Genomic DNA, 16,207 nt, shown 5'->3' on the forward strand with positions numbered 1-16,207 from the left:
ACATTGCTTTCGTTTATCTACAAGCAATTTCCTCTGGCACTTTATCATCCAATCATTCAGTACAAGGAGTTCTCCTGCAACACATTTCAGCCATCCCTTCTTTTCATTATTCTTAATACCGTAAGCCTACACTCTTGCAAAACGTCAGTGCCTTAAACTATAAGGTGACTGAAACTGTTCAAACAAAATCATCGCCAAAAATGACGTCAATAAACAACCCTGCTTCCTTGAAAAACCCTCAAACTATTCTTTGCCTTCACAAAATTACTGGAAAACAGCCACTCTCCTAAATGAAATTCCCCAATAACTCAAAAAAAAATCTTCAAGCAGGCACTCCCCATAACGAGCTTTAGCCCTAATTGTTCTCAACTCTGCCAAACTGGAACACTTCACAGCAAGATCTGTCAAGATCCCGACAACCTAACGCTTGGACCTCTCGTGCCATGCTAATGTGTCATCCCTGCCCCGAGAAGATGGAGCAGGAGCTCCACAGCTAAGGAAACAGCACCGCCAGGCCAAAAAAAAAACCCTACCCCAAACAAACAAGCAGACAAACCTAAAAGTCTAACAGCTACTGCTTGGTTCCAGATCCTCCGCGCAGAAGGTAGGAGGAAGAAAAAAAAAAAAAGCCATCCCACCTCTCTGCAGACAGACTCCTATGCAGTGCCAAGAATATTTTGAAAGACACAAGATGTATAATAACTTTTCAACTGAATATTCATTTCTGAATTGAAGGGAAACATCTTAAGGGCAAGTGGGCGTAAGGAACGATTCCTCCTCGGCACCGCCGCGCTATTTACTGAAGGCTGTGAATACCCACAAGAATTCAGCTTTGGCCTTCACACTGTACACTAACAAGCTTAGTTTACTGACATTCACAGAGCTTATGGAGCTCTGCTTCAAATGATCCCTCTGAAAGGGACAATTAAATCAGACAACTGGAGATTGAATGACCAACAGAGCTAATTAAATTCTTAGAGTCCTGTTTGTATGTTTATACAAATCTTTCTCACCATTCTTGCTGAGAAGGGAAACGGGCTGGCCTGGGAGGTCGAGGGAACAGAAGTATGCCTTTTTTCCCCCCCTCCCTCCCCTCCATAGTTACAGATCTGTTTGGAACAAAACTTGAGACACGAAATCAATGCAGCCAGTGGTGGAATTCATCTTATTGTGACAGAAATATTCCATTTTCCCTAGCTTATATTTTAAATTGCTTTTTGATATACCAGGTTATTATTTTTTTAGCCCCTTTGGTTCCTTACATAATTGAATGCCACGCCATTCAGCTTTTACAATTACTTTTACCATTTTCAGAGGAACATTGACACTCAGCAGCTTTCTCAGCTTTCTGTGAAGAATTTATTCCCCACAAGTATTAGCTCCACTGAGTATTTTCTTCTTCATTACATTCAAAGCTCTTAGCCATCCCTATAGAAATCTTTTCCCTTGTACAGACTTCCCTGTAGAGTAGGTAGTATTTGCCGATCCTCGGTTTCCTTTCCTAGTATTCCACGTAACCAGAAGTAGCACAGAAACGGGGAAAGGACTATGCTTTTTAATACCATGGTGCCTTCAGCTTGCAGGCAAGGGAGAATGGCTAAGCACAACTTACGGATGCATTTTTGTAACAAATTCGGATTTTGCATTTAATACTTGCAAAAATAACAATGCTCCCCAAAGGTCTCCTAGCTAAGCTATGAACATTTTTCCTAATTACCCTACAGGTATAGATACACAGCCTCTGAAGCTTTGAGAACTGGCTTTTACGATTTCTCTTAGAAGGCCAGCTAAATTTTGGAGCATGGATGCTCCCAGCCCCTCTAACTTTGCTTTCAAGGGATTGTCCACATTAAACACAGGTCCAGCAGCACAACATTCTCTCCAATTTTGCCCACTTGTGACAAAGCACACGGGACACCTGACAGAAGTACTTCATTGATACAGAAGTGGCAAAGTAAATGCATATCATTCTGCAAGGAGCAAGTTCATCCTCCTTAACACTTACCTGAGAGAAATATCAACAGAGAAACACAGATCAGGGTAATGTTTCCCTTCCCAGGTAGGCTAAGGAGAATTATTTGGCCAGTGGTTTTCTAGGGTGGGAGTGGTTTGGTTTTGTTTTTTTAATTTTGTGGACGACTGAGGGGGAAAAAAAAAAAGAAAAGAGCACCTTAAGGAAAGGGCCTTTTAAATAAATCAACGGCTAAAGCTTTATTTCTGACAAAATTGCCAGCTTGTTCCTTAGCAGAAAAATAGAAAGGAGTTTCCAGAGAGTGCCTAACAAGCACCAGGGAGAAAGCCTTCTCTATAGCAGGCATAGTACAGCACCATAGGATCTTCTCCTGGGAATGAACTGTAAGTAGGAAACACTTTGAAGAAGGCGATAAGCTTACTTGTCATCTATGGCTCTACCTTACAGACCAGTTGACCAAGTCATCCTTCAGAATTACTGGAATGTTACCAAGCATCACACTTCCAACTGAAAGCAATGTACGCCTGACCATTTCATACCATTTTCAGCTGTCACAGACAGAGCTTGAATTATTGTCACAGACAATTCAAGAACCAAAAGGCTCTGCCTGCATTTCCCCTGACCCAACTGGCGTCCTGGCATGGTGCTTTCCATGAAGGTGAAGGAACTGGGGGCTCTGCAACAGGAAGCCCAAGGATCACCTCTCGTTTCAAGTCCCAGTTTTGTCTGAGGTCACAGTGACCTGAGTCTAGCATGAATTATGCATAATTGCCCTCCAAGCAAGTGGATGTGTGCCAACTGAACCTCATAAAAGTTTTGGTTGCTAGGAAGTAGCACTGGACATATTCTAAAGTCCTGTTTACTGGAGCCATGGAGGTTCCCCTCTGGAATAATCTTCCACAGTCTGCTCACTGGTTTCTCGAGATGTCGGACTTCTGCTAAAATCTGTGATTTCCCTTTTTCTGTCGTCTAGAGAAGCCTCTATGAATTATCTCTCCGAACAGTCTGCAAAAGACATCCAACATCTTCAGACCAAGCTCATATCTTTAAACAAACTAGATCACATGCCTGGCATAAGTTCTGCTCAGATAAAAGTCTTGCATTCAGACACGGTGTTGTTCAGATGCCCACGTATCTGGAGTTCTGAGTCTCAAACTCCACAAGCCAGCACAGCAGACAGAACCTCAGTACCACTTTATAGAGCTTGTCTTAGCTTTTCAGCCTACTCTCTCCCTCTAGAAGACTGTTGTCTCAAGTGGATACATGATATTTTTACATCAACATTTTTCATCAATTGTTTTATGTGGATATTCAGTTTCAGAGTGTGCTATCTGGAAATCTAGGCTGCTCCAGATCATGCTTTTAAAGACTTACTCTATAATTCTCCTAGCAGTTTGTAGGAGATGCATTTTTATCCTCTGATTTAGAAACACATAAAGGATTCTCCATGGTTATCTTAGCTAAGGTTGGACTTATCAGAGTATTTATTTATTGCATTGTTTACATGTACTGTGAGCCACCCAATGAGGAAATGGAGAAATAAAAACAGCCTCCTCCTGTAGACCACATCATTTCTGACACCATTTCTACTTAGAGATCAGCTCAGTTTTGTTTGTTTTATGGAGGAAGAGAGTAAGCAAACACAGACTTCGGTTTTTCATCATTTACTGAACCTATGGCATACAAGGCTCATTTATCATCAAGCACTAGACTCAAGCTGAAATGCTAATTACAGACACAAAGAAAAGGTAATGTGATTTCAATAATTAGTAAGCAAGCAATTCTCAGAACAGTGTTATCTGTTTTATCACAAGATTCTGGAAAGAAGATGGTGGTGCTGACACACCGTGGTTTCCCTTCTGTTCACTTTTCACTTACAGCAGATTGAAGCCTCTCTGGAGTATCCACCCGAGAATCTGACTGGAAAAGTAATTTGTAGCTCGAAGCAGGATGGATGCTAACCTCCCCACTGATGCATCCTTGGGAACTGCCCAAGGAACAGTGGCTACAAGCAACGTAACCAGAGGACTGAAAAGTGATGATGCCACGAACCTCAGGTATTTTTAGTTCTGTCTGTGGACTTCTTCAAGCCTGAAATATGCAACCGATAACGCCATTTCTAACAGTCCTCATCACCGCAAATACCAGCAAACACGGGGCTGTAGAAGGGGAGTGCGGAGAGATTCTGAGTTGATTTGAAAAACACAATTAAAACGTGAGGTAAAACCAACTGCGACAGAAGTGAAAGGTGAGAGACATTGCAAACACACTGAGAAAGCCAGAAGCAAAAGCAGCTCATGCAGTACCAGCCAAACCTGAGCAAGCAGTGGTTCAGCCTCTTACCCAGAGTCAGCAGCTAAAGATCTCCCCAAAGCTTCAACATAGCCAGACACAAGGGAAGGTGGAGTGTGCAGCCTAGCAGGGGCACAAGTCTCTAAAAGCCCCTCCCATGATGAAAAATATTCCCACTCAGAAAGCATAGTGGCACACTTGTAAGAGAAGGCTGGTGTCACTACTGCGTGGCCTGAAGAGATGCTAAGCCTTGCCCTTATTTCCCTGCACTTAGCTCCCATGGCACAACACTAGCATTTATGTGAAGGAAACGCCGTTACTCCTCTTGGTCAAACCTCATGGTCCTTAACTTAGGTGCAGGCTGCAAAACTTTCTCTTTAGAGTGGTGCGGTTGGGGGTGAAGGGGCTATATCTTGTTTGTTTGTGGTTTGGTTGAGGGCTTTTTTAGCATTGATGCAAGTCACAAAAGAAAGGCACCTTCTTAGAAATTATTTGAATAACGAGTTGGATAGTTGTATGAAAATGGATACAATGTTACCGAAACACAAAATAAAAGATAGAAAGAATTCTCTTTAAAAAAGTATGCAGGTGGCATGCACTGCACTGTGCTATCTGGGAGTCAGGACTCGCCCTTACCAACAGCAAGGCTGACAGTAGGCATATGGTGACCGAACCCAGCAGAGCACTGGGGCGTTCCAAAACAGCCTTCCCCCGAGACTACACCCAAAAGGAGGAAAGCATCAACCTGCGTGACCATAAGGTAAGTAAGTGTTCAAGCAGCAGCCTCATCTGACAAAGATCTCAAGCAGAGACCTCATGGGGAGGGCTACAATATTACTGAAGGATTTTCTCCAATGTATGTACAACCTTACATTTGTTCCTTTATCTTGCAATGGAGAATTCTAATTAGCATGCTTCAGTTCAAAGACTATAAGAAGGATGGATAATATATAATGAAGGTACTGCATATATGATTTAAAGTTGCCTCCAAGTATCTAAGGTACAAACATTTGTTTCCCTTCAGATGCCAAGAATCGGGCCAGAACAACAGTAATGTGATTTTGGCTTGTGCAAAACACTGCTTTCTTTTTTAATAAGCAATGGACCTACCTAAAAAAAAAAATTTTTTTTTTTTTTTTTGAAATCAAATTGTCCTTATGGAAGATTTGGAGACAAGCCTTCTGGATGAGAAGTAACTGCATAAGACAAAAGATAATCGAAAGAGTACTGTTTTCTGCCATGTTCTTAGCATTCCTGGACTGCAAATGCAAGCTACAGAAAAAAGTCTGTGTATCAGATGCTGTACCAGATAATATAACAACATGAATGTCTAAAGATTATCTTTGAAAAGTGAAGAGTTGCAGTAAGCTTAATTTTTTTTATTTTATTTTTTAAATATTGAGGTCCCTGCTATAGATCTGATTTTTATTTTAGCTTTCCTACAGAGCATTGGCCTAGAGGAAGCTCATCTTACAGAAAAACCTTAAGGCATTCTTTTCCTCACCTTCCCCTGCATTAATGCCTCTGGTAATGCAGGACTCGGATAAGTCTATGTGATCCCATACTGTCCTGCTGGTATTTTTTCCAGTAATCCCTAGCTATCTCAAAAGCTGCATCTCTCTTTTCATCTTCTGCATACGAGTTTTACCCAGGTCTAGATTCAATAGTGGACTGAAATTCCTTTGTGCACTGAAAGTTTTAGCTGTAACCTCATTAACTCCAGGCACCGAGTTCTGCAAGGCTGAAGTGGTCTGAATTGACCATCCATAATGCCCTGTTCCTTTAAGATCGCCTGCGCTTGCCAGAAAGAGGAATGGTATAAAGTTGTCTTCCATCACAGGGAGACCTATGATTGAATTATCAAAAACTTTTTGACACTTTCTGAAGTCCTGCAAGTCTGAGCCATCATTCCTGAGAGACCTTCTCTTCAGCCAGCCCAGTGACACACAGATAACAGTCTTTTCTCAGATACTATTACAGTGGTTTTGCAAAATGCAAACAACTGTTGAAAACGGAGGAGTGCCAGTCTGGTGTGCCTTACTTCTAGCCAGCTCCAGCCTTCTCTTTTTGTTCCTGGTGAAGCCACCAGCAGAAGCCACAACCCAGAGGCTGCTCTTCCATTCAGATGCCTTTTGGAGTGCTCTCCTTCCAGACGTGACCTATTGCAGGCCACAAATGCATCAGGAGCTGATGATGAATTGAGTCAATCTTTCTGTGTTTATATAAGAGGAAAAACATCTCTCTTGTACTCTTTGTGCACAACTAAATGCAGGCAGCACTGAGGCAGCTGGTGATGCCTCTCTATGTTCACCAGCAAACCAGGGTACAATTACAAACCATGGTCCTGGAGATCCATCTGATAAACGATTACATCCTTATTTCCAATAGATATGCCCCTTCCTGTCAGGAGAACTTGAAGATCAGATTATGATTATTTATTCACTAGTCTGAACTATGAAGTCCTGAACTGAAAAAATATTTCTTACAGTAATTTTTCTCTGCACAACACAGGACTACTTAAGACATTAAATCCTGAGATGGATAGACCTTAGACCTCTCTAGTTTGAGGCTTCTGATGAGTTTGTTGAGGAAGATGAGACTTAGGAATGCTCCTAGTTCTTCGTCCTTTTCAAAGCGCAAAGAACAGCAAGTGCAGTCTGTGCAACTTCTCCACTGGTAACAGACAGCTTCACTGTACAACCTGTGATTGATCACTATTTTTACTTCTTTAGGGGGTAACACAGTCCATTTAACCTAGGGAAAACATGGTAGCGTAACTCTGTGGACATGACTTTACTGGTCTGCTGTCCAAGTTATAGATCTTTCACACAAGCAAGAGACTGGCACATTTTTTATGCCCCCAAGCGTAGGACACTGAGTCAGAGAGAGGCTTCTGGTTCATGTTACCTGAACATTTTCAGATACTTTAAATCACCATCACCTACTTCTTCCAGATCTCACTTCTATTTCTCAGCTTCTTATAGGCTCTTAACAAGATGATGCTTAATAAAAATAAAATCTTTAGCAAGACAGTAGGCTCATTTCTATTTTCATTTTAGCCATATCCTCAAATGGACAAACTGTCTCCTGAGTATCGGGCTAGTATCAGAAGGAACTTGCTCTGGACTTGAGAATGTCACAATTTCCTGTGGGTTCATGTCTTTTGGAAAGTCCTAAACTGAAAGACTTTAGGTAAGATGGAAAATCCTGACACAATTCAGGCTTTTGACTCCATTCCCATGCCTAAAGGGCCACCATAGATGGCCAGTTCTGGCCTCACAGGGCTGTTAGCATCTGATTTGTTTCTAACAAGCAGGGAGAAGGAAAGATCCTCATAGCTCCTACTCCTAAGTTTGGTGAAGTAGTCAGGAAAGAGTTCTCTCCCTCCCCGCCGGGTGCTTTAAAAAAAAAGAAAAAAGAAAAAAGAAAAATCATCCATGTGAATCAAATAACTTGCTGAATGATTCATGACTGTCATATCTGAACAAAAAAGTATCACATCAATAAACAGAATCAGAAAATTAAAAGTTATAACTGCAGGTGATTAGAGCAAAATGCATGGGTATTATGAATTCTGAACCTTAAGAATGGGTGACATACTTGCTGCATCTCTTTAACACTGGGATGAAAAAAAAATTAAATCTATTTAGTGGCATAGCACCAGCCTTTGCAACAAGGGTAAAAATAACATTCATCACAAGAGGCAGGAATCTAACACATTAGACAGTCTGTGATGAGAACTCTATGAATAAATCAAATAATATCGAATTAGTTAACCAAAAAACCAACAAAACGGGTGTTTACAGATAAAAAGAATACTTCCCTGTGTGTTTCCAAATTAACAACCAACTGGAACTACACGTATTTGATGTTTTAAAATAAGCAAAGAACCAGATACACAAAAAGATCTGGATTTACCCACCCTCTAAGACACATTGGGTTTTAACATTTACGGCGTACTGAAGAAAACACCCCACCTCTTTTCTCTTGATTTAATGTTACATTTGGCACAAAACTTTCATGTTCAGAAAGTGATTTGGCTAGACAGCAGATGGAGCATTCCATTAAAACACGAGTGGCAAAATGTGCCCACCCTCCCAGTCAAAAACAGCAAACCACTTCTCAGTAACATCTGCCTGCAGATCACAAGATGCTCACACAGATGCTTTCCCACAAAATACCTTTTCCTTACTCCTATCTAAAAGCGTTCTTATCCGTAAGTGAATTCTGTAATTAAAAAAAAGGGGCAAAAAAGCAGCCTCAGGTATTCTTCCTAGCACCGTTCACTTACCCAGAAAAGCATACAGAAACACTAACAGCATCAGAGGTAGGCACACCTGCAGAAGGCTATAAATGTCAGAGGTCTGGAGTACTCGGTTCAGTAAGAAGTGACTATTTCAAGTTAAGCGTAACTAGGAGGAAGAGAAACTTGGTTTACTTTATAAAAAAAAGAAGATATGTGGTAATATTAAAAAAAAAAAGAAAGAGAGAGAGAGAAAGAAAAACCAGAGGGTATATTAATTATAATGGTTCTGTGGTTCTCCTTATTTCAATCAGAAACCACTTTATTTACAGCTCTTGGCTCAGCAGCAGGCAACCCAATGAGAACGTTTTTCATGGTGCAATTTCTAATGCAAATAAAAGTAAAGGTAACCCTAGAGTGGTTTGCTAACTTATATAATGAGACAGGAAACAAATGGTACAAGTGAATAACGATCATGTCAGATACATTCAGAAAGACCACATGAGTCAAACTCTTTGACAAGTACATTTACCTCAAAGAACTATCTAAAATAGCTCTTTTTTCCATAAATATATAAACACTTAGGTTCCTAAGATATCATTTTAATAGTAATTTAAATATACATTCCATCAAAATATAAAGTTAAACCCATTCTCTCCACCCTCAAAACCAAGAAGTGACCACTGGAGACAGAAATCTATCTTTTCTGCTGAGCGAGTCCACATTTACTGATTTCAGACAGAGTGAAGAAGAGCCCTAAGAGGCAAGGCTGGGGTCTGCCCAGGCAGCCCCCTTTGCACTGCTTGCAGCTGGAGCAGCACACAGGAGGTGACCGGGAGGAGTAGAGGAGACAAGTGGAAAACCGCATCTGTGGGAGAAACTAGCGTACACAAGCAGGCAACGTGCAATTAAGGTCTCCCAACGATGGCTGAAACGTCTCCCTAAAACTAGGGCAGGTTCACCAAGGACTGGCCTTGCACGTTTGAGCAGCAAACCCCTCAAATTTGCCACCAAATTCAGTTTGGTGATGGGGTTAAGGCGTAGACCCCGCAGACGGCACCATACACTCCTCAGATGACAACAGCGGAGGTTGAAGTTACACCACCCGCATCCTCCTCCCCCTCGGTTTATAGTTTACAGCTATAAACAACCAACTCCAGCAATAAAGAGCAGACCTGCTTTTTCCGTAAAAGGGGTCACACAGACTCGCACCACATTATTTCTCCTAACCTTTCCCTACAAGGACGGCCTCGTACAGACTAAGCTTTCACCAGCCAGCTACCAGCCCTGTCCAAGTTGTTACGCTTTTAATCAAAAATGTAACATCATAGGGGAAAAAACTCCTACAGCAATTTTTCATTTCATTTTTAAAATGGAAACAAAATAAATTGTCTGGTTTAACAGCACTTTTCCAAATCGTGCCAGATACAAAATTTTCCATCTTTTCAAATTCACGAGGTTGGGTCAAACACTCGCATGCTCTCTCAAATGCTCTTCTCCTCTCTGGCTTGTCAGTTCACTTAGGAAAGAAATACCTACAAGAACAACATTGTGGGCTTCCATTCGGCAGAATGTTTTGAAGCAGTTTCTAATATCATAGAAAATGCCTATCAACAGCTGTTAGGGGCACGGGAGGGATCTGCCTGTATACAGATGCTCACGTGCTAGCAAGCACTTCACTGAAAGGAACAGAGCGACGCGTGTTACTTTCTGCAACCCATTTGACTACAGGTAGTTTCAACTTGTCTTTTGCTCTCAACAGTGAGGAGATTTAGGAGCTGATCTTGTATCTCTATCAATTCACAAAGGCCTACTGCATTTAGAAAAGCAAGAAAAGCAGGTATATATATTTCTTTAAGATGTAAGCGTTCCTTCAAGGCTGTACAAAGTATTTTGCACTGGGCAAACCAATTAAACAGGATTTCAGACCAGTGCCTTTGTTATCGCCCTCCAAAGATGTCCTACTTGACAACTGTGGGTGCAGCTGTGCAACTGATACCACCGCCAACTTGGTTGGCTCATCTCTGCAGGTCTCCCATAAAACCAATAAAAGAAGAGGCGAAAGAAAAAAAGAAAGTTTCCAGAAAAGGTAAGCCAGAGCACCAAAATTCAGTTCCTGCTGAGCTGCCCTAAAGAAAAGACTCTCCGTCTCTACTGATCACAAAGGGGCCTAATGAAGTCACGAGCCTAATGAAATTAGCTGATCAGGTCAGGAGCCTAAACTTAGGACAGCCCATTATTGATACTGCTGTGTTCTGCAGTTTATAAGATAAACTGCAACAGCAATAAGTTCAGTTAAACCTTTTTCATAACTAACCAGTATCAGCTTTTTAGGGACCAGACGTCATTTGGTTTGTAGATAGGTTACAACGCATTGCTAACAAAGACAAGGTTACAAGAAAGCACGCTGCAACGAGGCAGGTGCAATGGTACAAAACACAGAGGAGGGGAAACTTTCTGCAAGGCAAACATCGAAGATCCAATACTTTTCTGCTGTTATGCTGCTGAACCACAAGAGACACACCTCTGGAATTGTATTTAACCCTAAAACACACCAAACCCACCCAACCAGCTGAAAACCCCCCAAACACATAGAGCTGCCCACCCACACCAAACCACCTAAATTAGAACGACTGCTGAACGTACCAAAGTGCCGCGCGTGCTATTAGACCACCGTGGTAGCAAAAGCTGAACGGCACGTAGCAAATGCCCGAGCTGCACCTCCCGCACCACATACAAGCCACCGAGCAGCCGGCCTTTTCCACTGGACGGCACCGTAAGGAAGAAATTTTGCAAGAATCTCAGCAGCCCTTAGAGCTGCTGTCGTGTGTCTGAAAAAAAAATAAAAAAAATCCTAACACACAGTACCACTCCCACAAAAAAGGGATAGAGCTTGTTCTTATATAAGTATGTATATTATTTAACACTCAAAAACAACAGTTCCATCACATCTATGCAAAATCAGAAGTGGTGAGGAGCTGAGAGAAGGGGAGAAAAAAAAAAAAAGAATTTCTACTCTATTGTTTCTATCCGTTTATTTGCCTCACGGCAAGTCAAGGGCCTTCACCACACTGCAGAACAAGGACCACTATCCATTTTCTTTCTCTTCCTTTGTTGTAGCACAAGGTGACTGATGCGAGTATAACTCACACAGTATTTGCATCTTATCTCCTAGGAAATTATCTTTCAGATCTGGGAAAAAGTGATTACAAAACACCTTAAAGGTGATATAAACAAATGCATGCCATCATCTTCTCAGCCTAACAATTGTTCCTGCTTTTGCAGTCATCTGAACGAGTTTTACTCTTCCTTAGATTAAACAAACACACGGCGCCCGAGATGCACGCATTGTTTCTGAGGTAGATGTGAAGGAGAAGGCCTAGGTGACAAAAATAACTTTCAAATAGATGTTAGTATATTCACATTGCAAAGAACATAAAAGGAGGCAGGAAGCAGGGGAGGGAAGTGTCTCTCTCTCATATCATATTTAAGTGACAGTACAAGTAGCAGTGACTTTTTTTTCCCTGAACTGCTCACAGATATGGGACCATTGCATAATCTTGCAATAATCTTGTAAATTCTATTCACATTTTTTCTGAACATTACAGGAATTCACAGAATTAAGAGCAAAAATCATGTTTTTTTTTTTTTTTTCCACTCATCACTCTACAGAAACAGATGCAAAATAGAGCAAGTTTTCCTGTAAAAACAGCTTCGTCCTACTTTATGAACTAGTTATTCCTAACTGTAACCACCTCCCCTTGCACAGACTATTATGTAGTGCTAAGAAGCTCCTCCAGTCTCTACAAACCAGCCATGATAAACAAGTTGGTTTGTGGCAAACAGAAATCCATACACACACACAGGAGTGTAACAGCTGGCTGATGGAAGCAGATGTGCCTGTGTATCCCAAGCCTAAACTCATATGAGCAAGGAGCACTAGGAAAAAGCACGCAAGGGAAGGGAGAAGAGGCACAACTTGGTGTAGAACTGGAAAAAAGAGGATGAAGGAAATGAATGCATGCATTTTTGATATTTTGCCCTGGTAAAGTCTTGGACTGAGATAAATTTCACTGACATTTCTGCAGATACAGGGATAAAAACCTCAAGAGATTCAATGTGAAAAGTTATTTAAAACATGCACAAATTTAATTTGATAGTCAGCCTTTCAGTCAACCTATTTTCTACACTTCAGTGAGGGCAATGGGGAAAAAAAAGATTTAAATCTTATAAAATAATACGGAGAAATGCATCTTCCATTTCAGAATGTATTGTTTTTAGGACCACATGGAAAACGTCCTTCAAGGATACCATTCCTTGGTGGCATTTTAGATAGCCTGCAAGACAAGCATGTATCCCATAAGCAGGTAACTCGGTGTCAACAATATAAAGACAAAAGCAAGTCAAATTCAATTTTACTTGAAGATGTGGCTTTCTAAAATACCACATAGGAACAAAGGCATTTCTGCAGTAAAAAGACAGCTGGGGCTTTGCATGGCTTACTTCAAGAGCAGCAACATACAGCTTTTGTTATATTGAAAACCAAAAGCATTTTGCTTGAACCTTTTCCAGACCATCCTTGTTCTCTGACAGTTTTTCTCTACCTGATGTCTTTTCTAGTTTTTCATTCACATTCCTGATAGTTCTTGACAGTTTCACAACACCATCCTGAAGGACTTTTTAAAAATAAACCCAGAATTCAAATCAACGTACTCTGTAGTCCATCTCCAGGTCCCTTTGCTATTTGTCATACCGGTACTGCCTTGTCCCAAGCAATCCCTGCAGCACACGCAACCTGGTTCTCCATCCAGCTGCATTACTCAGTTTGCACTCCTGTAAGGGTCCACTCAAGAGAAATAATGATTTCCACTTTAATTTAACTTCCTCTGAAGTGCCTAACGTGTCTTTCATAATCAGTTTTCCTTACCTGGCCTATGCTAATCTACTATAATCTACTGCACAAATTTCTGAACCTACCTTTAAGAAATCTGCAAGGCCATTAAACGCACCGATCGCAGCGATACGTTTTCCCGATTCAAAAAAACATACAGGAACAAAATGGCAAGAACTGCTCTAGTTAACCATTCTGTGGAGTTTGGAAGAAACTTTCTTGTAATTTTGTAGAAAAGCATGCTGTGTCTTTCCTGTGTGAGAGATCTGTAATTTAGAAATAATACGCACTGGAAAATATCTTTTCATGTGTCTGAGCACACTGTTGAACGCACAAAATAAGTACATTACAAAAGCACAGCACTTCGTGACTTCTGAAGTTAAATACACAGTCTTAGTCTCCAAACAGACCAGCGTGGTGTCTCACCTCCACCTCCTTACCCCCTCACCACCCCAGGCTTTCAAAGTCGAACTCAGTGCCGTTTGGTTGTGTGTGCACACGTGTGTGCGCATCCCTGCATGTCTGTGTAGCATCATCTTCAAAGTGCCTCTGAGGAGGCATATTTGCTTTTTCTCAGGGAAAGCTATGGACTGGAAAGAATAAGCTCTTGCAATATTAAGTTATTTAATACTTCAATACTGCAACAGATTAAAAAACAAACAAAAAGCAAACCTTGTACAAAGACCTCTTCCCACAGTGGTTTTAAGGCAGAACCAAAATTGGTTTACATCAACGAAGCCCTCTAAATAACTGGGCCAGAAATTGCAGCTTGGGAAGAAAAGTTGCTATTACTTAACTCCTGAGCTAAGAAAGTTTCTTTGTAATGTTTCCTTCAACAGATCTCAAGTCACCCTCAGATATTGCCGTCTTATACTAACACAAGCAGACGGGATGCTACAAAAGGGAACCAAACCCCTCTTAACAACCACAGATGTTGGGAGATCACTGATGCGAGCTACAAAGGCTCCCTACCACTTGCCTTTGTAGTATTTACTTGAAAAAGATAAACTGGAATTACTCAGTAAACTTAGTTCTAGTCAAAGGCCTGGTAAACCCCTCTTTACAGGCAGGAGAGAAACATTTACAAGCTAGGGCAAAACAGCATCTATGTTAAATACCAGAAGGGTTGAAGTCTCTATCTTGACAACAGAGTAACAGCACTCAGCGGGCTGACAGCAAGATGGAAGAAGTATGACATTTCTTCTAGGGCTCCAGTATTTTTATAAGCAGTCTAAAAACACATATAGATGTCCTGGCTTCAAGTGACGTGTACGGAAAAGGAACTTTCTCAGCAGACGGCAGGGGTGGAAAAGCGGAGGGACCTGCCACGAGAACCAAAACCCCCTCAATAAACCCAAAGCACCTCCTTCAGGTAGACGAGTAATAAGGCAGGACAGTTACTGTCACTGGAAATCGTTTGAAAAAACACAGTTCTCCGCATTCCAAATGGACTGATCCTAAATGAAGGATTAAGATGTAACAACGAGCAATGCAAACAAAGGCTGGAGCAACAGTGTCCTGAAGGTAGAAGAGATATAGACTTGATGCACGTAATTCAAGTATTTCTGACAGGCTATAATTTTCCAAGGTTAGCTTCTCCAACAGACACACGCTTCCATACTTTTCTCTTTGCTGTTCATGAGTATTTTTGGCTTGTCAACATAAGTATGTATTTAAAAAGGCTGGGAATTGGACTTGCAAACAATATTTGACAAAATCCTTTTACGCTACTAAGAAAATTGAGGTTTATTAGGGAAAGCATTTATGCAGATTAGAAAGCAGCAGAGAGACATAGAAAATACATGAGAACAAAAGAAACAGCTTTCAATAAGGCAAAAAAAGCTCAAGGGAGAGATGCCCTCAGCTCTATAATGGGGATAACAATGTTTCATGTATTCTTGAATGAACTGGAAAGACATGAAGGCAACGCCACCTCTCCCCTCCCCCCAAAAACCTGAACAGCTAAAATCCACAGATGACAAAATTATTTACAGTTGGTCAAAACCAGAGAAGACTGGAAAGAATTCCAGATGAACCACACAAGGCCAGGCCAAGGGGCAAATTAAATCCACTGTAGATCAATAAAAAGCAAAGTGCATTTAAATGAAAAACGCGAAGCACTCAAAACTCATTGTTGGGTTTAGCAGTTCTGGAGTAACTCAATATTTGAATCAAGTCTTCAGCAAATAAATGAAAAACACTGCTAGATATGCAAAGATACAACTTAGTATTTTTTTTTTTTCTCCATTTTAAAGACGAAAGCATTCACATGATTATCTAAAGGATAAGACCAACAACGCTGTTGTGCCACAGCATAAATCAGAAGCGTGCTCTCCATCAGAGTGCTGTGTTCAGCTCTTATCATCTGATCTCTTCTGGAGATAACAGATATAGTAAAAGGTTCAGAAAACGGGGACGAGAATAACTCAGGACAAAGACAGATTTCTGTACAGAAAGAGATGGAGAAGTTTGAAGCAACCACGCTAACGGGAGATGGATAAATTATCAAGGATATAAAAAAAGAATTGTGAAAGACTGCAGTACTCCTAATAAACTCTCCTCGTGCAGAAGCAAGGCCATCTTTGAAACAGCAATATACTTAAAGCTGCTAAAAGGAAATGTGTGTTTGTTTAGTTGGTTTGGTTCTGTGGTGGTGCTCTGTTGTTCTTTTTTTATTTTATTTTTATTCAGTGCTCAGGTTGCACAATATTTTCTTACAAGCTATGACAAAGACCTCGGAAAGATTCAGAGAGAGACTACAGTTTTATATAGCTCATGACAATAAATAAGTTACTTTAGGTAGGGGAAA

At 40.9% G+C, this 16,207-nt stretch overlaps 1 protein-coding gene across 12 annotated transcripts in view; it reads right to left on the reverse strand.

Moving 5' to 3' along the window:
• TRERF1 (transcriptional regulating factor 1) overlaps positions 1-16,207 on the reverse strand; it is a 104,333-nt gene that overhangs the window by 39,334 nt on the left and 48,792 nt on the right. Inside the window, exon 1 of one of the 12 annotated variants that reach the window (XM_009472987.2) lies at positions 11,154-11,188. The exons of the other annotated variants lie outside the window; for them this stretch is intronic. The gene's annotated coding sequence lies outside the window, so the exon portion shown is untranslated. Of the gene's footprint in view, positions 1-11,153; positions 11,189-16,207 lie in introns of those variants that run through there. 12 annotated transcript variants of the gene reach the window in all.

The sequence above is a fragment of the Nipponia nippon genome, unplaced genomic scaffold (assembly GCF_047370975.1).
Source record: "Nipponia nippon isolate SJK-2023a ecotype South Korea unplaced genomic scaffold, ASM4737097v1 scaffold_4, whole genome shotgun sequence".
NCBI classification, from domain to species: domain Eukaryota; kingdom Metazoa; phylum Chordata; class Aves; order Pelecaniformes; family Threskiornithidae; genus Nipponia; species Nipponia nippon.